Here is a 25669-nt window from a genome sequence, read left to right on the forward strand (position 1 = left end):
GCTTCTAGAGGCATGTCTTTGAATTGCACATGTGCACTGCTTCTTTGCCCTGGCTCCAGACTAGCTGCAGGGGGTATGGAGCCATTTAGGAGGAGGCAGGACACAGCCTATTCATATAAGAGGAGCTGGGCCAGCTTTTCCCTCTCATACGGCCAGTGATGGGCCACCCAGGCACGCCTAAGCAGTGGCGTCACTAGGGGTTGCGGGGGTGCGGACCACACCGGGTGACACCATCACATGGGGTGACACCGTCGATGCTCTCTGGAGGGTCTCCTGCCTCGCTTACAACCCGACACGCCTATGTACACCAACTAAAAATAGGGAGGAAGAAAAAGAATGATGTCACCGGTCACCGCCATGGTCCAAGTCTAGAGCTGCAGAGCTCAAGTCAAGGATTGCGCTGCGCAGCTCGCATCCGACACAGACGCGGCAAGGCTCACATCCGAGTCTGGAGGCAAAGCACCTGTTGTGGGTCTCAGGGTCGGCCCGACGCTGCGAGGCTCAGGGAGGGCTCTACGGCGGGCTTCGGGAATGAGCTGTCTGTTTAACAGGCCCAGGGCTAGAAGAGAGAGCGCGCTAGGAATAGACACAAAAACCGGCCCGGATTAAAAGTTATACACACTTCTATTCAGCACAGCAACCTCCCCACCCATTCCTTCCTTCTCATTGTAGGGATTGCATTTAGATGTTGTTACAAGATATCAAAGTTATGTTAACTGTGTATATAGTGGACTTCGATTAATTTACAGTGATTTTTTATTTATTTAATGAAGATATTACTGCCTTGAGAAATGTGGTTATAACTGTTTTCTGCGCTGGAAAGCGATTGCCTGTTATCATTGTCAAAAGATGCATACTTTTAGGACCTTATAACAAGTTTTGACATTAATTCATTTGGAATTACCAATACCACATTATTAAGTATTTATCCATTTCAACATTACCTCATCGTTACCAGTTGAGAAGATAGAAATCGGACCTTACATGCAGTGTTGAAGTGTGCACAAACGTTTATTACACATGTTCTACTTTTCTGACTAATTTTCCTAATGCAAACTTTAAAAAAAATTCTTGCAAAATGTGCGTGGTGAAAACAATTTAGGAGTTTGGGAACTCCACAAAACTTGTAGTCCGACTCCCGCTTCAGGAGGAAACCCCTTTTTCCACAGGAATTGGGAATACAACGGGACCCGGAATACGCCCTAAAGTCGACCCTCAAAATCCTGATAGCTGAAAGTGCAGCAACAATTACTGAATTAATAAAACGTTGTACCGCCCTAGGAATACATGTGTAAACAGCTGGTGCTACAGGGGATTCACATGCCACCTGATAATTAAGTGGCATAGCAGGGTGCCAGTGGCCCTATTGTGTGAATGCAAATGGGCCCCCAGACCATTGCCTGTATGGGAATGTCCTTCATTATTCAGGAAACAGTGGGTACCTCAGGCCAATGGCCCTGGTACCACCGCACCTGCTGCGCCATTGGCAGATTGCTAGCTCATTGGAGAGGTTTATGTCAATCCTGCTCAGACAACCAGCCTCCTTATTCGTGTGGGATAATTCATGTGGCATTACATTGCTCACTAGCGCCTGTTTAATTGTAGTGTGTTTCAGCAAAGTTTCACACCTTGGAGAGCAATAGGCCCTACTTATTATCTATGGGGATATATTTACTCTAACTCTGCTCACTGCTGCCGCCTATGCGTAACTAGTAGTTAACAGGTGCAACATACCACACCTAATCTCACTGCTGAGTGAAGCAGAAACGACTTCATTACTTAGGCACCCTCAACACAGAAACATCACAATGCACACAGGTGACAACACACCAGTGCTATTTCATTCAAAATAAGCATTTACATCTATGTATTGCCTTTGTTAATGTTTTTTCATTATTTTAGTGTCCCCTGCCACGAGTTCTGTCACCTGTTGCAATGGTGCAGCAGGTGCATTGACACCGATGCTCAGTGTGTGATGGGCTCAGTTTACCCTAATTTATTTATTTGTTTTTCTACCAAAACAGGAGGTGGGTGTGGTAATTTTACTTCTTACATTAGGGCACCCGGCACCCTTGGGAGCCGCATCTCTGTTGTAAGAAGGTGGTACGCTGGGAAAACTGATTAAAACTTTCTCCTAATAGAATAAACAATACTGCTGCTGACCTCACGGGAAACTAATCTTCAGAAACCTACATTTCATAAATGAATGTTTTGTATGGGAAAAAGCCAATTTCAAGGCGGTGAAGTGATCGTAAAACGTACCGCAGATCTCTAAATGGCAACTTCTTCCACTGAGCCCCCTGTGCCAATTAAGGAACCAGAGGTTCCGTAGGGAGTAGGGTGACATTTAATTGGAATCGAGCCTGACAGCTGTGCACAAATCTAAAAACTGCCACTGACAAAACACAGCTCAACAATGGGCGTTTTCTCCTCCGCGAAGTGCAATCATTGGCAATGGCGAACTTGAAGGAGGCCCATCGTGGATTCGGGATGAGTCGTGAGTGGGTGACACCATGAGTTACCCGCACTGGGTGACAACAACCCTAATGATGCTGCTGCACCTAAGCTTCCCGTTGTGTGGCTAACTAGGTAAAATGCACAAAGCCCAACTGTTGACTGCATCCAGTGATATGACCTAGAGACTGGCTACAGGTACTAAATAGCTAAGGCAAGAAAATTGCAACTTTCTTAAAGTGGCATTTTAAACACTGTCATTTAAAATCCAACTTCACCATGAGTTAGGATTTTTCATTATGATTCTAAAGACACCAAAACTAACTGATTACCTGTTCCCATTTGGAAATTACAGCTCATTAAAAGTAATAAGATAATTCCAATGCTTTCCTATGGGAGAGGTAGTCCTTGCAGTGTGAAAAATTAATTTAGGAATTTTTCATTACCACGACATGTAAAACTTAAAAGTACATGTCCTACTTTTTTAATACATTGCACCCTGCCCTGCAGGCTGTTTAGGGCCTGCTTTAGTCGTAAATTACATATATTAAAAAGGAAGGTTTGGACCTGACAAAATGTTTTTTTGACAGGTGGAAATGACAGTTTAAAACTGCACACACAGGCTGCAATGGCTGGCCTGAGACATATTTGAAGTGCTACTTAAGTGGATGGCACAATCAGCGCTGGAAGCCCACTAGTAGCATTTATTTTACAGGCCATGGGCACAGGTTGGGCTACTTTATTAGGGGCCTACAAGTAAATTAAATGTGCCAATTTCAAATAAACCAATCCTACAATGTTTTAATGAGAGAGTATAAGTACTTTAGTACTGGGGTGCAGAGCCCAAAAGCCAGCAAAAACGAGGTCAACAAACAGGATTGTGGAAGGAAAAAGGTTAGGGGGCTAACCACGCCAAGGATGCCAGATCACATGAAACACACGGGATTGTAAAACTAAATACTTGGTAGGATGCACAGTTGCCTGGTAACGTCTCTAATTCTATATGAAATAGTATGGTGAAATCCCCAGGGTTCTGATACAAGGGTGCTGCTCGCAGGCTTGGACACAGGGCGTGAATCGGATTTCTTCCACCACGGAACAGAGGAAGCAGTGAAAGGAGCATTGAGCGCTAGAGGGGCAGAGCGCCTTAGAGACAAACAGCCGGGTCGGGACTGCGAGGTCCAGCGGGCCTTGCGGAAACATCATTGGCTGCAGCTCGGGCCTCTTCCCGCACCCTCCCACTACCGCACTTAACGCACTTAAGCAACTTCGGAGGGGGGGCCTGCTCGAGGGGACCCTGGCCCTCGCGCCCCGCAGCGCCAGCGACTGCTTCTGCTGTGCACAGGTCTCCCGAACCGATCCACCACCTTCTGCTGCCTGTGGCTGTGTCCGGTACGCTGTGAGGACAGTGCCTCTGGTGAACTCTGATGATCGCAAGCTCTCCAAGATGGCGATGCGCCTCCTGGGCTCCCACCTTCTCTCCTGGACTTCTCGACTTGCGTGCTATCCTGAATGACACTTTGCTGCTGTTTTCGGACAGTTTTCGCTGGACTCTAGCCCTTCCCTCCATACCTTGCATCCCACCCACCCTTCCTCTTTGCTGTGACTGCATCTTTGACCTATTGCAATAATGCTAAGCTTTGGTATTCGCTGAAGTCCTTACACCATATACCACCCCTATGCGTCTCTTAGAGTTTAACCAGTCATTTCCCTTCCTATGTGTATGTAGTTGACTCTTATCACTTGTGTTTGCAGTGACCTTTGTACTCTCTACCACTCCTATGTGACCCTTAGAGTATTTCCAGTCATATCCCTCCTGTGTAGATAGAAGATAACTCTATTGACTAGTATCCTATGTGATTTTTAGATTGTATCCATGTGTATCCCCTCCCTGTGTTTAGAGATATAGCTTTAACGACTAGTCGCCAGTGTGACTGTTGGAGTATAGCCAGGTGTATCCCTTCCCCCGTGTGAAGAGATAACCCTATTCACTCGAACAAAAAGAAATGTGTTCCTTATGTAACGTAACTGATTCTATGTAAAGTGCTTTGATAACATGTAACGGAACTGGTGCTATGTAAAGCGCTCTGATAACCTAATCGGTTCAAGTTCGCGCTATATAAAACTCTAAAAATAAAATAAATAAAATAAAAGCCTCGCGGCCCCCGCTCCGCGGGAGCCGCTCGCAGGCTTGGACACAGGGCGTGAATCAGATTTCTTCCACCACGGACCAGAGGAAGCAGTGAAAGGAGCATTGAGCGCTAGAGGGGCGAGCGCCTTAGAGACAAACAGCCGGGTCGGGACTGCGAGGTCCAGCGGGCCTTGCGGAAACATCATTGGCCGCAGCTGGGGCCTCTTCCCGCATCCCCCTCATCAGATATTTCAGGCACGCACACATACGCGGTAGCAGGACTAACGCGGGACGAGCACGGGCGAAGCCCGGGCCAAGGGCGGGCCCGTTCTAGCCAGTTACAGACCGTGCAGGACCGGACCAGGCCTTCCCTCTTGGCCCTGTTTCCTATGATTTGTACGAGGGGCTTACTTTCGATTCGCCATTGAGGACTGTTGTGTTTACAAACCATGGCGGCCGAGAGACCAGGAGTAAGGCCATTGCTTCAAGTTCCTTGAATGCAGGTACATTGGACATTTTTTTGTCTAGAGCGAACTTGGTTCTTTCCAAAGAGATTGCCGTGGTTGAGAGTCACCTTTCACAAGGCATTGACAGTCTCAGGAGATCTTCTCTAGGTCTAATAGCTAGCGCTAAAACGCCTGAAAGGGGGGAGGGATCTCCCACACCCCTATTGGACAGCATTGACCAGACTATTTTGGCTGTCCTACATGATCTTGGTAACAGTCCAGGAGCTCCTGGGGCACCTTTACCAATCACTCCTGAAGTGTCAATATTATCATCATCTGTGGCTATTACCAACATGGGGATATCAGAGGATGGGCTGTTACCCACATGTAGTCAGTCACAGGGAGTGCGGGAAGGGGCTGTCCCCAAGAGGAAACACGGCGCCCAGGTGAGGGGTGGGAAAAAGGCGAAACTCGATAAGGGTTTCGAAGCAATTCCTACCATTGCCCAAGCTGAAAGTAGGGAAACCCCGCCCTTATCTACTATTGACACCAATGTATCCCCCCAGGACCCAGTGCCAACACAGCCCACTGCACTTATATTTGGGGATAAGACGCAGGCAGGGACAGACAATCTGATCCCTGCACTGTGCTCTACCCTGAAATCCTTGCTTAATCCTCTAGTTGACAGATTAAGGGCTATATGTAGGTAAATAGGTTTTACTTATTCTTAAATACCGAATTTTACCGATTCGGTATTTAAGAATCGGTAAAACCTATGTAGGTAGAAAATCGGTAAAAAATACCAATTCGGTAAGATTCGGTATTTACCGATTCAGTAAATACCGAATCGGTATTTGCTATTGAATCCTATGGGCCTTGAAGCCCATAGGATTCAATAGCAAATACCGATTCGGTATTTACCGAATCAGTAAAAATACCGAATTGCCAAGGGGGACAGGGTGTCACTTTGACACCATGTTGCACCCCTGTTTCTGGCTTGTGTGCCATGTGGCATACATACATGCCCTAAGGGTATGTCTGTGTGCCACATGGCACAGGTGTACATGCACAGATGTGCATGTACACAAGAATTCGTTATTTACCATGCAATTGTATTGCATGGTAAATACCGAATCCTGAAAGCCCTGTAGCAGTGTTAAAAGTGCTACCTACATTGGAAACATACAGAATCGGTCATTTTACTGATCGGTATATTTACCAAATCGGTAATTTTAACGATTCGGTAATATTATCGAATCGGTAAAATTACAGATTCTGTATGTTTTCAAGGGCCCTACATCTCCATAGCCCAATACCGGTCGGAAACGACCGAAAATCGGTATTTTCAACCGTTTCCGACCGGTATTGGGCTACCTACATCTGGCCCTAAGTTCCATCGAGTGTAGACTTTTAAATATTGAACTGGCCACTGGGGAGATAATGAACCACCTTAAATTAGTTCCAACCATACAGCAGGGTCAGGAGGTTGGTGGGGTGGGGGTAGCTCTAGTTGCTGTGCCTGCTCCCACCTTAAACGCAGCCCCAGCAACAAATCCTGTGATAGCTCAGGCCCCACTAGGCGCGTTTAGCGCTAATCCCCCCAGATCTACCGGCCCGGGCTGAGTGGAGGCTGAGCGCCCCAAAGCAGTTGGGGGCCGTGCAAGGTAGTTAACCTGCCCCCGGAAGCGGCCCCCCTGGTAGTTGTATTAACTGGTGTCCCTGAGCTCAGTGGCCCTACCGCCGAAACTTTTTTATTCCTAAAAAACAAGGTGGTTAGCTGGCTGAATACTCACAGACCGGCCCCACTACATCAGCCAATTGAAATTGTTATGGTTAGAAGGGTCCCATGGGTGGGCCCATTAAACAAACATATGAAGGGGGATTGCGTCCTGATTAATTTTAGGCATCCAGGCATAGTCTCACACATTTGCAACTGGGTGGGCGACACAGCTGGTACCATAATTCAGACCCGCCCACTGTCCTCTATTATCCACCCCCAAGTAATCCAGTTCCAAGTTGGGGGGAAGAAGGGTGGACTAGGGTGGGTGCTAGGAGCTTTACTGGAGGGCATAGGTCTAATCACTCTTCTACACCCATGTACCCCAACTATTTCCATGCCAACAGGTTCACCTCTCTGGACCAGGTGGACTGACTCAGTATGAGCCGGCCCAGTAAGTCATAAAAATTTTCAGCCCACCCGGGGAGACAGGAATGGGTCAAATATACTGTCCAGGGGGAACAGCAGGTGGAACTGGGCAGGCTGGTTTCTATATCCCCAGAAAGGGGGGACGGTACCAACAACTCAGTGCTCTCGACAAATGGGGAGAGAGACCACACTATGTCATTCACTAATGCTATTGCTGGTAAAAAATCTCTTAAAATCTTGTCATGGAACATTGCAGGGCTTCATAACAAATTGGCGTGCCCAGAGTGGGGCACTTTTTTTGACTTAAGTGATGTTTGTTTCTTTCAAGAAACCTGGGCAAGAGGGGAGCAACTCAGGAGCGGTTTTGCGTCCTTCTCTATACCCGCAAAGTGGGGGGGGAAGGGGAAGGCCCTCGGGGGGGCTGGCAATCTGGGTGAAGACTCATCTGGGGTGCAGTGCGAGGATTCTAGAGATAACATCGAAGGATGTACAAAGCATCCTACTGACATGGCCTGATGCCTCCAAACTGGTTCTGGTGAATGTTTACTCCAGACCTGTCAACCCCACAGCAGAGTCTAAAACCTTCGAGGAACTTTCTGGGTTCCTAACTAGGATCCCCCAGGGGGCCACTCTGGTAATAGGGTGTGACCTTAACTCCCACTTTGAGCCATTGAGTGACCTCATGGATGGTGTTATATCAGAAGAGGATAATTACTGCAAATCCCCCGGCGGTGGGTCCTCCGCCTAAGTCATGGGCACCTCTGGCAGTCCTGTGGTACTGAAAATTCTGAACCTGTGTTTTAAATATCATGATTCTGTTATGAATTTAGTAACAGCAGACCGTAAACAGTGAGTTAAGCAAGTGCAAATGTTTTCGTCATGTTACACCAATGGATTCACTGTGTATTTGAAGGTTTTGTTCTGAACCCTCGGGTTCCATCTTGTGCATAGCAGCCATTTTGTGGATTGTCCTTACAGTAGGCCCTCACCGTGGCAGAACAAGTATTTAAGGACATAACCTTAGCATGGGTTTGTGCTGACTCCTGCATGACCTGACGAAAGCTGACCCTGTTGCTTGAGGCTAACCTTGCCAAGCCAGTTCCTGCCCTTTAGCTGATCAAGATTATAGATCAGAGCACAGGACATTGTAAAGATTTACTACACACAAACCATGCCTAATCTTACACACACCTGTCCCTGTTTCTTTCTTTATGACTTGCTTTACGAGGAGGAGGTGCCCGTTTTTATTGGGGGTCTGTCGAAATCTGATGGAAAAACTAGGCCTTGCCGGATAGTTGATTATGGGTTGGACAAACTAAAATATGGGCTTGTCATCATGACTCTGCTTTTTCTTTGTGGTGAAAATATGTGAATGGTCAACTGTAAAATAAGTAATGTTTGCCTAGGGCATAATAAATGGTATAAAAGGTCTGTGCTGAGACCATTCAGGAGGCTGCCTCATTCAGTTGCTTTAGGTGTGACTGGGCGATGTAGCCTCACAATTAATTGTAATAAAGATGTCTTTTCATATTTCAGATTCTCTGTTGATTTCTTTGCTGCTTTTGAATGGACTACTTATTGGTAACACCCCTGAGAAGGAGTTTTAGGATTTCTGGTACTTCAGTCCAAATTCTAGCCTTAACATTAAACCATTCAATTAGGGCATGCAATGGCCGTGCTGGCTCGGACATACCAGCAAAACACACCTTTAACAAATCGGGCCAAGAGGCTCGATTGGATTATATATTCGTCGAAGCCTGTGCATGGCACAAAGTCATTAATTTTAAGGTGGTATCTAGGGCCGAAAGTGACCATAATCCTCTGATTCTAGATTTCCTTTGCCCTGGCCGCTCTATAGACAGCCCCAAGGGACGGAGAGGACCCAATAATCGGGCACTCCTCTCCAGCAATAGACAAAGAATCAGATGGGATAGGGCAGTAACTCGTCCTGAGTTAGTGGCTGATATATACGTAGAAGTAGTTACAGCACTGGAAACTGTGATTGCCTTGACCCCGGAGCTCATTTCTGATCCATCATTTGCCAAACTTGGTGTTGTTCATCAGGTTTTGACTAAAAGCATATCCGAGATCCTAAACCCTGCGGGAAATGGGAAAAAAACAGTCAAAAAACATACATAGTTCAACCCAGCATGTAGAAGGGGGAAATCAGAGCTCATTAAAGCATTGAAATTAATCCACAATAGTGCTCTGATCAAGGAAAAAAGGGCTGCCTTCAGGAATTTAATTCGCCATGCTAAAGCAGAATGGGAGGTGGATCACTGGGCCAACCTAACATCGAGTCTTGCCGGAAGAAATGCCCGGCAATTCTGGCAAATTGTTAACACCGGGTCAATAGAACAAGTTGAGGCTGTGGCCCCTAATTTAGCCGCCGAGGTGTGGGAAGAGCACTTTCGAACTCTTTACTGGGCGGACGTACATGCGGGCGCACCAAACTCATTGAGCCAAGCTCCTAATATCCAGAGTGGAACATCTGAGTAAGAGTTTACTGTGGGAGAGGTGGAGACTGCTATTCTCGACCTTCCCTTAGGTAAAGCTCCGGGCCTGGATAAATTACCAGGCGATCTTCTAAAGCATGAACCGGTGGTATGGGCTCCTTATCTGATGGCTATTTTCAATGCTATTTGGGGGGGCATGGAGGTTCCGAGTACATGGCTGGGGGCAGAGATTGTCCCTATCTTCATAAAGGGCTCACCTCTGCTCCCTGCCAACTACAGGCCAATCAACCTCATTGATGTGCCCCAAAAACGTTTTGCACGTCTGATCCTAAATTGTCATTTAGACTGGATCGAGGAGTTTTCCATTTTAAGCCCCTGCCAGGCTGGGTTCCGGAAGAACGTTTCCACTATGGACCAGATCTTCCGTCTATATATGCTCTATTGGAAAACTGTCAAGATGGGTCACTATACACCATCTTCGTAGACCTACGCGCGGCATTCGACCTGGGCCTGCATCAGAAGCTGCGGCATTCGACCTGGTCCTGCGCCAGAAGCTGTGGACTGTACTCCGGGAGCTTGGTATTCCACCCCCACTCCTAAATATGTTAATATGACTCCACGCCCAGAACTATGCACAGGTTAGGTGTGGTAGCAGCGGTTCACTGACAGCACGATTCCCCGTTGACAGGGGGGTAAGGCAGGGGTGTGTTTTGGCACCTACTCTGTTTTGCCTCTTTGTCAACGGGGTAATCGCACATCTGGACGCAGTACAAGACAGTGACGCCCCAAAGCTTGCAGGGTCTAGGATTGCAGCGATCATGTTCGCGGATGACACGCTACTTCTCTCTAAAACCCCTATGGGTATCCAACGTGTCCTGGACGGGTTTGTCTCCTTTTGTAATGAGCGCGGTTTGAAAGTTAACACCTTAAAAACCAAATACATGATTTTTAACCCCCCTGCAAAAACACATCCAAACCCTATGATAGATGGTGTTAGATTAGAAAGGGTCCACACTTTTGATTACCTAGGGCTCACCCTAAATGAATCATTCACTTGGGTCCAACATGAACTGAAATTGCATCTTAAGATGACCCAGATAGCGGGGGGCATACTGAAACTGTTGAGTAGGTCATCGTACAAACTGATTGGTCCCCCACTATAAATTTACAAACTGCGGGCGGTGTCCTATGGGGGGCTGAGCTGTGGGGTTACAAGACTGGCTCAGCAATTACTGTTGCGGAGAATAGATTCTTAAGGCAATTGACAGCTTTGCCCGTGAGTACCCCACTAGTGCCGCTAAGATTGGACCTTGGCATCAGACCTATAGAGGAGGAACTGGCCCTTAGACCTCTAACTTTTTGGAGGAGACTCTGGCTAACCCCAGAGTTACCTGAATATAGTCAAGAGCTAATTGAAGTACTGGGCTTGCCTAATGCGGGCAGGCTTCCTTGACTAAAATATGTTAGGATGGAATTTGAGAAACTTGGTCTTGCCACAATGTGGTCAGACCCACTTGTGCTGGCATTTCACGAAATCAACTGGTACAGCTGTTCCGGGAAAATCGTATGGCCCATTTATTATCTAGCACCAAATTGGGCACTCTTACAGTCAGGTTCCTCTCGACCAAGGACTCATACTGTTTTGAACGAGTACTGGATGCTATTAGCCCTGTTGTTTCGAGGAAGCTTTTCCTCCAATGGCGGCATGGTTCGCTACCTATCAGATCTCTTACGTCCGACTGGTGCGCACTATTGCCGAAGAATTGCCCAGGGTGTACTGCAGCTTTAGAAAACGAGGTCCATGTTGTTTTCTTTTGCCCTGCTTACTCAAACCCTAGACGGAGGTGGATAATCCCAATCTGTAAAAACTTGGGGTTAAGTCACTGCCTCCAGGCGTACAGAATTCTAAAAACGGATCTTTCCCCGGTTGTGGTTTTCGCTGTCACAAAGTTTATAGCAGCTATGTGGAATATTAAAAGGGCACTTGTGGTTAACCCATAAACTAGAACACAGAAAGTAGACAACTGAATTCTCTTGGGGTTGGTACTAGAAGTAGCAGGGCAGAAGGGACAATAATCATGTATTGGAAATATACATTGATATGAAATGACATTTTATTTTTTGTTTTAAAATTTTTACTGTATTATTGAAACTGTTTTATTGTTGTGCTCTTTTATGACAATTCTTGGTCGAAATAAAGATTACTGCTGCCAATACATTTATTGACATGTGCTTCATGAATCAGTGCAAACGCCTAGCAAATTACTATTGTATAAAACAAAAAGATTTCAGTGTAATTTAATAATTTCAAGAATAAGATCAACATTAAATCTGGATAGCCGTCTCCCATTAATCCAATTAAAATGCTGGTTGACTGCATTCACTCACTGTACAGATGTGACATTGTCTCTATTAATGTCTACAGCAAAACCCCTACTTGACTACATCTTGTTTCCTTTTATGACTCTCACTTAAAATTAGACTTCGAGATCTAGGTTAAAGGTATCGATTTTCCATGTTTTCTGGAGAATCAGAATTCTATAGGGAGACTATATTTTATTTCAAAGGCTGGATCCCATAGATGATTAGCTATGAAAAAGTCAGATATATATAGTCAATAAAATGTTAAGAAACAGATACGCACCAGAACCACAAAGTCTCCCAAGATTCTTCAAGGCTCCTCTTTGGGAAGTGTCTCTGTCAAGTAAGCTGCAATCTAAGGAGCCATAGAACTATTACATTGGTTTCCTGCTTCTACTAATTTAAATACTTAGCTTCTATCTATGTTTGAAATATGGCGTTAAACTGAGAAACATCTGCTAAGTTGACTACTAATAGAAGTGGATTTTTGGTACTGGTTAGTGCTACAGCTGACATAGGAATATCCTTAATATAATGATGCTGGTTATTGAAGTTGACAAGCATTACTTCGACATACAGTGAGGTCAGGGTTTGCAATAACCAGGGTTATATGCCACTTATATTTACACCAGCTCGTTTGAGTAAAGGAAATACAAGAAATGCACCCTTACTTCATAAATGTTATAGATGTAAATTCATTTAAACCTCTTAACTCAGTAAAAAATCTCTTGTTACGGGAGTCATGAGTAGCCAGCCTAATTCATTTTCAATTTGGGAAAAAAAATGAATTTAATTAATGAATTGACAGCCTTATCATCTTTCCTTCTAATCCTTAGCAAGTTGGGGCCATCGAGACCTGTGTGTGTGTCTGTATGCTAAACCTATACACTAACTTACCACAAAACTTAGATTAGTATACTAGTTGTACTACTAATGAGTGATCCGATCTCTAACATGTGTGATCTGAGTTGGTGTGTGACTGTATCAGTGTGTGAGTGGGTGTGTGAGTGGCTGTATGGGTGTCTGAGTGCATGCATGATTGAACAAGGGGAGAGGAGTTGGCCTAACGGCTAGGGCGTTCGACCTCAGACCTGGGGAACTGGGTTCGAGTCTTAGTAACGACGCTGAATATCCTGCGATTCTGGGCAAATCACTTAATCTCCCCGTGCCTAACAAAAATGAATTTGTGTCCTCATGTAACATAACTGGTGCTATGTAAAGCGCTCTGATACCCGATTCGGTTGCAGGTCAAGTTCGTGCTATATAAAACTCTGCAACAACAAAAAAATGTATGGGTGAGTGAGCACATTTCTGACTAGGCCTGTAGGTGTATGAGTTGTATCAGTGGTTGTATGGGTGCGTGAGTGGGTATCTAAGTGGTTGTATGGGTGTGTGAGTTTGTGAGTGGTTTTATGGGTATGTTAGTGGGTGTGTCAATGACTGTATAGGTGAGTGAGTGGCTGCGTGAGTGACTGTATGGGTGAGTGAGTGGGTGTCTGAATGAGTGTATGAGTGAGTTACTGGGTGTGTGTATGGGTGTGTGAGCGGTTGTTTCAGTGAATGTTTGGTTAAGTCAGTTGGTGTGTGAATGGTTGATTTGGAGAGTGAGTGTCTGTGTGAATGACAGTAAGGGTAAGTGAGCAGATATGAGATTGCTTGTGTGGATGGGTATGAAGGTAGTTGTGTGGGTGTGGGAGTGAGTCTGTGAGTGTTGGTATGGGTGTGTGAGTGGCTGTATGGGTGATTATATGGCAATGTAAGTGGCTATGAGGTTGAATTACTGGTTGAATGAGTGACTGTATAGATGAGTGAATGGTTGTGCGAGTGGCTGTATGAGTGAGCGAATGGGTATATGAGTGCCTCTATGAAGGAGTGAGTGGGTGTGTGAGTACTGGTATGGGTCTTTGAATGGGTTTTGGAGTGGTTGTGTGGGTGTGTCAGTGAGCACATTAGAGGTTGTATGGGAGTGTGAGTGGGTGTGTGAGTAGTTCTGTGGATGATGTCATCAGTGATTTTATCAGTGCTTTCATTTGAGATGTCATCAGTGTGAGAAGTTGGCCTGATATGTGATGTCCACTATTCTAGTGGGCACCCTGTATCAGTCCAAACAACCCTTATGGTGATGGTTGTAAAGTCAACCTTATAGACCAGCTATCCTAGTGGTAGCATGGACAAAGCAGTCTTAGGCTAAAACTTCGGAGGGCATGTAAAGCCAGCTGTTTTACCATATGTAACCCCTTGAATACCAAATGAAAGGACACCACACAGGATATATATAAAATATGTATGTATTTATTTCTAAACAACCCCTCTGAGCTCTTTATGAGATCAGAGGCACAAGCACATAACAAGTTACTTAACTATCATACAATAAGTTGCACAAAATACAGTAGAGCCCTAGGGGCACTTCAAACCATATATTAAAATAGTGGTATAAGAACCACGTCACGAACAAAGGATAGGCCTAGAGCCTAGGGAATCGCTGGGGCTACACTGTACTACCAAAGGATAGGAAGTAGGAGGCCCACGGGAGGCGTGTGCAGTGTCTTTACGCACACGCAAGTTACCATAGAGTTTGAATGGGAACGAAAGAATTGGAAACTATTTCTTTTAGGTCACTTCCGGATGGACTAGGAGAAAGCTACTTGAAAGTTAGACACTAGGATATTTATTACCCACAGGAGCACCGGAGTATTCCCGTTACCTCACCCACAGGAAGCGGGTGCATAGGTGTCAAAGTGTGTCGGGTTTCGTAGCTGAATCCTATTGGGCCTTGGAGAAAGATGCTGCAGGCGACCAGGAGAGAAGTGTCCGGTTGGATCAAAAGGCGGATCGAGGATGAAGAGTACCTGAAAGCAGAGGGGACAGAGTCTGGGTCACTAGCCAGTGACCAGGAAGGAACCAGGAAGGAACCAGGCGATGTTGCAAAGCAATCAGGTGATGTTGTGAAGCTTGTCTCTGCAGCCATGTGGACCAGGAGGTGTCGACAACAACCAGAAGTCAGGCACAGACTGTCCCACGAAGGCTCTCGCTGTCGGCGTTGTCGGCTTCCGGATTGGAGTCAACAAGCCTTGGCTAAGGCAACCTACACAGGAATCAAAAATGGCTTCTCAATCAGACCAGCAAAGTCTGATGGGCTGCTCCTTTTCAGGGGAGCAAGGGCCAGTCTGGAGCAACCAGACCAGTGGTGTAGATTCAAGATTTCATCATCACAGAGGCCACTAGCCAATGAGCAAGTGACCGGACAGACGCGTCTAGCAGGAAAATGCAAAAGGGCCCCAGGCAGCACTCGTGGAGTGTGGAGAGATGATCTTTAGTGCAGATGATGCTCGGGCTGGGGCTTCTTAATCCCCAATGCACAACTTCGAGGGTGCCTCAGAAGTTGCACGTAAAGCAATTTGCTGGCTTTCCAAGATGACGGGTCCCACTTCTCACGTCACATCCACGGGTCTCAGCTTTGCTGTGGATCGGGCTGAAAGAAGTCTGGAAGTCCGGGTCTTGTCAGGCTCTGTGTTCGGGCTCCAGCGGGAGCGACGACAAAGCAAACTTTTGATCGCTTGATGGTGCCTGCTTGTGCAGGGTGGTCACTCCTTGACCACAAGGGAAATTCTTCAGTCTTCTATCTTCAAGTAGAACGTTGAAGGTCCAGAGTTTCATTTCAAGTTACAGTCAGGATAAAATCTAAAGTCTTGGGAATCAGCCCCTACCTATATACCAAATCTAGGGGCTGGATTACCCGCTAGGTCCCTCCTATGGGTGGGACCAGGGAAGGGGGTGGTTACACCCCTTTCCCTTTGTCCAGTTTCACGCCAGAGCTGGGGCTGGAGTGCCCCAGCACTGGTTTGAACTGGACTGTGCATGGGACACCTTGTGTGCCCCATGCAGTGTCTCATTTCTTTCAGCCCTCCCTGTCCCAATACACTAGAGCCTGTCTGGGGTGGTGCTAGCACCTCCCAAGACAGGAAACCTATTGTCCAAGCCTCCCTCGCTGGAAGGACTCCCAGCAGCAGGAGGTCAGACTTGTGTCTGTGGCAGCAGCATCCATTTTGTGATGCTGAGGCTCTGGTTAACTTTAACCAGGATTAGTAGGAACAACATGTCTTCTCCCTCTGGAAGGGTGGAATGCTACACCCGTCACCAGAACTGTTGAGGGGGTAGTATTCCAAAGCGTATGACACCTTACACGACATGTTTTGATAAAGCCAAACCAGAGTTAGCATTTACCGCGAGGTTCATAAGGCACTTAAGATTATATGGTATGGCTATATCCTAGAACAGCTATAAGGACATGGATCCGAAAGCTGCAGACAGGCTCAGCTCATGCTAGAGCACAATCTCACCTAAAACCAAGCACTCTGCCTCCAGGATTGTTCAGGCCTGCCATAGGAGTGACTTATAGGTGTATATGTGTCTAGATATAAGGTTAGATATAGGAATACTATATCCAAGCAAGGGGTGATTACACGACCTTGCCCCAGCTGAGTGATCAGCCAGTTGTGTCAGTTTGGATGGCCAGCCAGGGGTGGCAAAAGATATGCTGCAGCCCCTGGTAGGCCTTGGATGCACCTATTCTCTGGGTACCTATAGTACACTGAACAGGGGCTCATAAGGTGACCCAATTTCCAATTGGAGATGTACCTAAGGTACATGGAGTCCATTTTAGAGAGAAATCAGATAGCCTGGGACCCTGATTAGCAGGATCCCAGGCCAACTAAGTCGAAAACCATCTAAACACTAGGCAAAAAATCTGGGGTAACCATAGTCAGGTATCCACCTTCCTACAATCAGTGAGTCATCGGTGGTGTCACAGACTATGTCATGAGCAATGTAATATATGAGGTCATAAGCAGTGCATTACGTGGGCGTAAGTTATAGTAGCTGAGGTACCTATAACTGCGGAATGTCTATGTTTTTGAGCTAAATCTGAGCCTAACTTTAACGTCCCTGTAACCTTTGGTGTTTTATGTGAATTTCTATGTTTTTTAAATTATATTTCCTAACTATAACGTCCCTATAACCTTTGGTTTTATAAGCGAATTTCTATGGTTTTTTACTAGTAGTCTTGTTTGCAAAGTGGTGGAGAAAGGGGGCCGGCCTCTGATCAGCTCACAGTAATCGCACTGTGTGTTACTTACTGGAGGTAACAGGAGGGGTTCTTGGCCCCCAAGGAACCTCCACATCCAAGGAGTAATTCATCACCCAACAAGATGTGCAGCAGGAGGCACATTTGCAGAGTGGTGGAGAGAAGGAGTAGGGCTTAGGACAGGCTCTCAGCAATCCCATTTCATGACACTTACCGGAGATAACAGGAGGGGTTCTTGGCCCCAATGACCCTCAGCATTCAAAGAGACTTCATCCCTCAACCAGTAGTGCATCGGGAAGAATGTGGAGGAAAAACAGAATGGGCCTCAGTGTCCCACTGTCTGTGACTTACTGGAGGTAACAAGAGGATTTTTTGCCCCTCCAAAAGACCCTTCAGGAGACAAGCAGACTTCACCTCCAAACTAGTAGTGCACCAAGAGGTGTGTTTGCAGACTGGTGGTAATAGGGGCTGGGGCCTCCAACAAACTCTCAGCAAACCCACTGTGTGTGACTTACTGGAGGTTGCAGGAATGGGGTTTGGCCCCAACGACCCTCAGCAGCCAAGGAGACTTCATCCACAACAAGATGTGCACCAGGTGGCCCTTTTGCAGAGTGGTTGAGAAAGGGGTGTGGCCTCCTGCAGCTTACCCGAGACTGACATTTTTAAAATTATTAATTTTTATTAGGGGAGGAAGCACAGGGCCCCCTCACCAGCCCATTTCAGCCATGGGGACCCCCCATCCCCTGGAACCAGGCCTATTTTCAATTGGGGAGCGGGACCACGTGACCCCCTTCCCAGGTGGATTTCAGACTCGGGGATCCCGTCCCCTGGGGCATGATCTTTTTTTAATTTTTCTAAATGTATAAAAGAGGAGTGGGGCCAGCTGGCTGTTTTCGGCCCACAGACCCCATCACCCGGGGCCGAGCCATTTAAAAATGTGGGAGACGAGCCCGCTGCCCCCCGCCCTTGGGGCCTGGCCTCCATTCTAAGTGCCCTGGTCCCACACAGTGCACCCTATGACTTTCGTTGGGGACCTCAGAGGGAGCCTGAAGGCCCCTGCAGTCTCTCCCGGCTCCCCACCTCCTACGGGAGCTAGCATTGCTTTCGGGCATAGCCAGTGACGTAGCAAGGGGGGCTGGGGGCGGTCCATCCTGGGTTGCATGAGTTTTGGGAGCGGCAGCCTCCTCCTGCTCTTACCTGCCAACTCGGGCGGCAATCGCCCCCACTCCTCATTGCGGCCATCGCGCCGAATCTCGCCAGCACCCCCTTTTCAATGGGGCCGCCAGGGGGGCAAAAGCAGGGTCCGCCTTGGGCAGCCTTAGGGCCTACACCACTGGACATAGGGAGCTGCATACAAATCCCTGCATCTGAAAGCAATTGTGCTCCGCTTCCAGCAAGAGAGAGCATTAAAAACTCTCTCATTTGCTGAAAGGGGAGTGTTTGCTGTTGCTGGGCAAGAGCAGTAAAGCTCCAACCAAGCCACAGCAAACAACTATGTCCCAGCAGGAGTCGATCCTAGGGGGTGGTAGTCCCCGGGGCCAATCATTGGCTCCCGGAGGGGGGCCTTTGTTTGAGTAGGGCCCCATAGACAATTTTGGACAGGGGAAATTGGTGGTCCCGGGTCCCAGGAGAGCCTCCCCCACTACAAAAGTAAACAACCTCAGGGAGGTGGTGGTCCCCAGGGCATGAGGGACTGCGATGCATCCCTGATTTCTTTTTTATTAGCCTCGGGAGGTAGCAGTCCCTGGAGCTGAGGGGAGGGTGTAGGGGCCTCCCTCCACAAATTTAATAATAAGCCCCGGGGAGGTGACTGGTCACGGGGCGTCCGCAAGACCCTCCATTACTTCTGAATAAGCTCTGGGGTGGTGGCAGTCCCCGTGACACAGGGAGGTCCACGAGACCCCTTGTTTGCTTTAAATAACGATGCCCGCATACCCCCAGGACCTGGCCCACCCAAGGACTTAAAAAATGAGAAACACAGGAACAAACACGTCTCTTTTAAAAACATTTTTGGGCTACAGTGCGATTATCAAGGAAATATTGTAAGATTTGTTTGCCCTCGCACGGTCCCTCTGGGACCCCCATGAGACCTAGGGGGTCAGGTTATGCATATCCTGGCCCCTTCTATTATTTTTTAATGTTTGTTCTGGGACTCTGCTCAAGTTGAGTCCCAAGATGGCTGCTAACACTTCCTGGTTTGAAGTGTTGCCAGCCAATCAGATTTGAGCATGAGGATCTGAGGATTCGCGTCCCTATGTATGCATTTTTGGAATTTGGGTAATAACTCTTCAATCACTGAACAGATTTGTACTAAATCATAAAAAAGGCACTTCCCTGTACCAACATCTACCTTCCTGCATAATTTGATCTAATTCCACTCAGCAGTGTGGGCTGTAGCCGTATCTTAAGTTCCTATGGGAATTAACATGGGGAAAACGCATTTTGGGATCCCCCACTTTTTTTGGCCCCGCTTGATGGATCACCACAAAACTTTCAAGACAGCAGCTGAAGTGAGGGTCATACTAGTTTTGAAAATTTTGCAAGGGGTCATCAAATGACGTCCAAGATATTGCCAAATGAATAAACATTATTCCTATAGAAACTAAGTCCTAACTATAGCTGCCGAATTCCTATGGTTTAGTGTGTATAAAATCTGAATCTAGCCATAACGTCTCTGTAACCTATGGTTTCTTTGTGAATTTCCAAGTTTTTTTTAATTACGGATTGTATGATTAACTAGGTTTAATTCTCTATGTGCTAGATGTACGTGGCTAAATACCAGTCGGTAAAGCCGAAATTATGCAAATTTCAGCGTTACCGACCGGTTTATAGCCCTGTGCGATGTAGGTATTACCGAATGCCATTGGTAATAACAAATCGTTAAATTAAAGGGAAATCAGTTACCGACTCCTTATTTACCGATCGGCCGACACTGAACCCCCAAAATACCAAATCGGTAAATAAGGAATCTGTAAACATTCGGTAATGCGATGCACCAAAATTCGGTAATACCGAATTTGTGCAAATTCGGTATTTAAGAATCGGTAATTGCCACTGACCCAGAGCAGGTGGTAATCAGGTGCAGTGCATAAAAACAGCCCCAAAAGGCAACAGTGTGAACACAATGGTGGGCCTCTACGTCATAGCAAGGCGGCTACGTTTGCGAGCAGCAGGACTGAGGGTTTGGAGACGGGAAGAGCGCGTGTACAGACTGCTTGTTACACTTTTCCAAATGACTGAGCCAGAAATACATGACAGGTACAGGCTACACCCACACACCATCCTAGACCTGATCCGGGACCTGCAACCATACCTGGAGCATCAGACACCAAGGGCGGACGCAATACCCACTCATGTACAGGTACTCTATTGCCTGCACGTCCAGGCATCAGGAAGTTACCAGGGTGTGAGCCGCAGCAGGTGGTGTGTCACAGAGCTGCCTGTCCCGTTTCTTCAACTCCTTTCTGGGCGCCATGATGCAGAGAATGCATCACTACATACGCTTCCCCTGCACACAGGTGGCGCTGCAGAAGACAAAGCTGGATTTCTACTAAAAGGCACAGTTTCCACATGTATAAGCTGCATCGATGGGACCCACATACCAATCTGCCCACCTGCAGCTACAGAATACATATACCACAACCGCAAATCCACTCACTCCATCAACGTGCAGGTGATATGTGATGCAGACTTCACCATTACTGACATTGTGGCCAAATTCCCAGGGAGTACCGATGACTCCTACATATTCAGGAACAGTGGGATCTATACACGTCTGGCTGCTGGTGAATTCGGAAAAGGATAACTTCTAGGTAAATCAATGTGACACACCCTGATGTATACCTTGGATAAACGTATTGGTGACCCAAATTACTGGCACTTTCTTTCCCATTTAGGTGACAGCGCATATGCCGTCGGTCATTTATACTAACTCCATACCTCAACCCATCCACCCCAAGAGAGAGGAGATATAATGTGGCACATAAAAGCATGTGCAACGTTGTGGAACGGACCTTTGGACTATTAAAAAGCAGGTTCCATTGCTTCCACAAAAGTGGAGGTGCACGTCAGTACCGCCCCATCATCTGCTGCAAAATAATAGCAACATGTGCAATGCTGCATAACCTTGCCACAAAGAACGGAACAGCAGTGGAACTAACTGACTCTGAGGACAAGGGTGAGGACTATCCACAGCCGGAGCATGGCACAGCTGGTGCGGCAGCAGCACCGGATGGGAGACACAGACGGGCTGAGATAACACACAACTATTTCTGAGTGAGTAAGGAGACATAGCCAGTTACTATATTTGAGTGATGGTGTTTAACCCCTTCGCTGCTGGGCCTTTTCCCCTCTCCCTGTGCTGAGCCCTTTTTTGGCTATTTGGGGTAGTGCGCGCTTAGGCCCCTGTAACTTTTTGACCACATAAGCTATCCACGCCAAATTTGCGTCCTTTTCTTCCAACATCATGTGGATTCCAAAGGCGCCCAGGGTTTGTGGATTCCCTTGGAGGGGTCCCAGAAATTAACCAAAATATAGTGATTTTTTTGTTTTTTTCAGAAAAATGGGAAAAACGGGCTGCAAATGAAAGCCTCTGGGTTTTTCCCTGAAAATGGTATCAAAAAAGGGTTTGTGGGGCTGAAATCTCCATTTTCTCAGCTTTTAGGAAATGACAGTCTTTTGTCAGAGAACCGACATTTTTCACACAGTTTTGGCATTTTTCTGGGACATAGCCTATTTTTGCTATTTTTAGAGCTTTCCATCTCCTTCCAGTTAATGGTAGAAATGAGTTTGAAAGCAATAATGGATCCTAGAAAGCTGTACATTTTCAAACAGTAGACAAAATTCTGAATTCAGAAAGGGGTCATTTGTCTAAATCCATGAAGGTTTCTTTATAGAAACTAACAGTTAAATATTGGAATAATTGAAAATTTGTTGAAAAAAACAGCCTTTTGTCTCAACGTTTTCACCTATAACTTTTTCTAGTTTTGACAGCTCTTAGAAAGCAATATACCGTTACATCCGTTAGACCTTCCTGGTTGTGGGGATATATAGGACTTGTAGTTTCACCAAGAACCCGACGAACCCAGATCCAAAAACTGAGCAGCAACTTGCAATGGTATTTTTTCATTTACTGGGTATAGAGCACTTTGTCTTGGAAAATGTATACATGGAAAAATCTGTATGAAAGACACCTATGTATTTCTGAATTGGGTACAAAATATAGAGTTCAGAAACAGTATATTATTGCTAATTTTCAAAATTGGGAATACTCATACTAGCATGAGAATTATTGGTCATTTTGCCAAATGTTTTTTTTTTACACAATGTCTTTCATTGAAAGGGAGAAATGCGCAAAAGCTCAATTGGTAATAACAGTTGATTTACAAATCTGAATTACCCCAAGTCTCCCGATAAAAACGGTACCTCACTTGTGTGGGTCGCCCTTGTGCCTGCGACAGGAAACGGCGCAAAATGCAAAGTGGTGACACCTAAATTTTGCAGTTACAAATTGACCCTTTTTTAGCAAAGTGCCTACCTGTAGTTTTTGCACCCTAGCTCTGTCGGCACCTAGGGAAACCTAGCAAACCTATACATTTTTGAAAAGTAGACACCCAGGGGAATTCAGGATGGGGTGACTTGACTGCCTACCACCAGGTCTTGTTACCCAGAATCCCTTGCAAACCTACGAATTTGACAAAAAAAACACATTTTCCTCACATTTCTGTGGAGGAAAGTTCTGGAATCTGCTTGGATCAACAAATTTCCACCCACCCAGTGTTCCCCCAGGTCTCCCGAAAACAATGGTACCTCACTTGCGTGGGTAGACATAGTGGCTGCGACACGAAACAGCGCAAAACGCAACGTGGTCGCACCTCAATTTCCCAGTGAAATCTTGCGCTCTTTGGACAAAGAGACTACCTTTAGTTTTTGAGCCCTAGCTCTGCCAGCACCTAGGGAAACCTAGCAAACCTATACATTTTCGAAAAGTAGACACCCAGGGGAATTCAGGATGGGGTGACTCGTCTGCCTACCCCCAGGTTTTGTTACCCAGAATACCTTGCAAAGCTAGGATTTTGACAAAATAAACACATTTTCCTCACATTTCAGTGGTGGAAAGTTCTGGAATCTGCGTGGATCTAGAAATTTCCACCCACCCAGCGTTCCCCCAGGTCTCCCGAAAAAAATGGTACCTCACTTGCGTGGGTAGGCATAGTGGCCGCGACATGAAACAGCGCAAAAAACAACATGGTCGCACCTCAATTTCCCAGTAAAATTTTGCACTTTTTGGACAAAAAGACTACCTTTTGTTTTTGTGCCCTAGCTCTGCCAGCACCTAAGGAAACCTAGCAAACCTATACATTTATGAAAAGTAGACACCCAGGGGAATTCAGGATGGGGTGACTCTTCTGCCTACCCTCAGGTTTTGTTACCCAGAATCCCTTGCAAAGCTAAGAATTTGACAAAAAAAACACATTTTCCTCACATTTCTGTGGTGGAAAGTTTTGGAATCTGCGTGGATCAACAAATTTCTACTCACCCAGCGTTCCCCCAGGTCTCCCGAGAAAAATGGTACCTCACTTGCGTGGGTAGGCATAGTGGCTGCGACACGAAACAGCGCAAAACGCAACGTGGTTGCACCTCAATTTCCCAGTGAAATCTTGTGCTTTTTGGACAAAGAGACTACCTTTTGTTTTTGAGTCCTAGCTCTGCCAGCACCTAGGGAAACCTAGCAAACCTATACATTTTTGAAAACTAGACACCCAGGGAAATTCAGGATGGGGTGACTCGTCTGCCTACCCCCAGGTTTTATTACCCAGAATCCCTTGCAAAGCTAAAAATATGACAAAAAAACCCATTTTCCTCACATTTCTGTGGTGGAAAGTTCCGGAATCTGCGTGGATCAACAAATTTCCACCCACCCAGCGTTCCCCCAGGTCTCCCGAGAAAAATGGTATCTCATTTGCCTGGGTAGGCATAGTGGCTGCGACAGGAAACAGTTCAAAACGCAACGTGGTCACAACTCAATTTTTCAGTGAAATTGTGCACGTTTTGGGCAAAGAGACTACCTTTTGTTTTTGAACCCTAGCTCTGCCGGCACCTAGGGAAACCTAGCAAACCTATACATTTTTGAAAAGTAGACACCCAGGGGAATTCAGGATGGGGTCACTCGACTGCCTACCCCCAGGTTCTCTTACCCAGAATCCCTTGCAAAGCTTAGAAATTGAAAAAAAAAACGCATTTTCCTCACATTTCTGTGGTGGAAAGTTCCGGAATCTGCGTGGATCAACAAATTTCCACCCACCCAGCGTTCCCCCAGGTCTCCCAAGAAAAATGGTATCTCATTTGCCTGGGTAGGCATAGTGGCTGCGACAGGAAACAGTGCAAAACGCAACGTGGTCACAACTCAATTTTTCAGTGAAATTGTGCACGTTTTGGGCAAAGAGACTACCTTTTGTTTTTGAACCCTAGCTCTGCCGGCACCTAGGGAAACCTAGCAAACCTATACATTTTTGAAAAGTAGACACCCAGGGGAATTCAGGATGGGGTCACTCGACTGCCTACCCCCAGGTTCTCTTACCCAGAATCCCTTGCAAAGCTAAGAAATTGAACAAAAAAAAAACGCATTTTCCTCACATTTCTGTGGTGGAAAGTTCCGGAATCTGTGTGGATCAACAAATTTCCAGCCACCCAGCGTTCCCCCAGGTCTCCCGAGAAAAATGGTATCTCATTTGCCTGGGTAGGCATAGTGGCTGCGACAAGAAACAGTGCAAAACGCAACGTGGTCACAACTCAATTTTTCAGTGAAATTGTGCACGTTTTGGGCAAAGAGACTACCTTTTGTTTTTGAACCCTAGCTCTGCCGGCACCTAGGGAAACCTAGCAAACCTATACATTTTTGAAAAGTAGACACCCAGGGGAATTCAGGATGGGGTCACTCGTCTGCCTACCCCCAGGTTTTATTACCCATAATCCCTTGCAAAGCTAAAAATATGACAAAAAAAACCATTTTCCTCACATTTCTGTGGTGGAAAGTTCCGGAATCTGCGTGGATCAACAAATTTCCACCCACCCAGCGTTCCCCCAGGTCTCCCGAGAAAAATGGTATCTCATTTGCCTGGGTAGGCATAGTGGCTGCGACAGGAAACAGTGCAAAACGCAACGTGGTCACAACTCAATTTTTCAGTGAAATTGTGCACGTTTTGGGCAAAGAGACTACCTTTTGTTTTTGAACCCTAGCTCTGCCGGCACCTAGGGAAACCTAGCAAACCTATACATTTTTGAAAAGTAGACACCCAGGGGAATTCAGGATGGGGTCACTCGACTGCCTACCCCCAGGTTCTCTTACCCAGAATCCCTTGCAAAGCTAAGAAATTGAAAAAAAAAACGCATTTTCCTCACATTTCTGTGGTGGAAAGTTCCGGAATCTGCGTGGATCAACAAATTTCTACCCACCCAGCGTTTCCCCAGGTCTCCCGAGAAAAATGGTATCTCATTTGCCTGGGTAGGCATAGTGGCTGCGACAGGAAACAGTGCAAAACGCAACGTGGTCACAACTCAATTTTTCAGTGAAATTGTGCACGTTTTGGGCAA

Source organism: Lissotriton vulgaris, chromosome 5 (assembly GCF_964263255.1).
Source record: "Lissotriton vulgaris chromosome 5, aLisVul1.2, whole genome shotgun sequence".
Lineage (NCBI taxonomy): Eukaryota > Metazoa > Chordata > Amphibia > Caudata > Salamandridae > Lissotriton > Lissotriton vulgaris.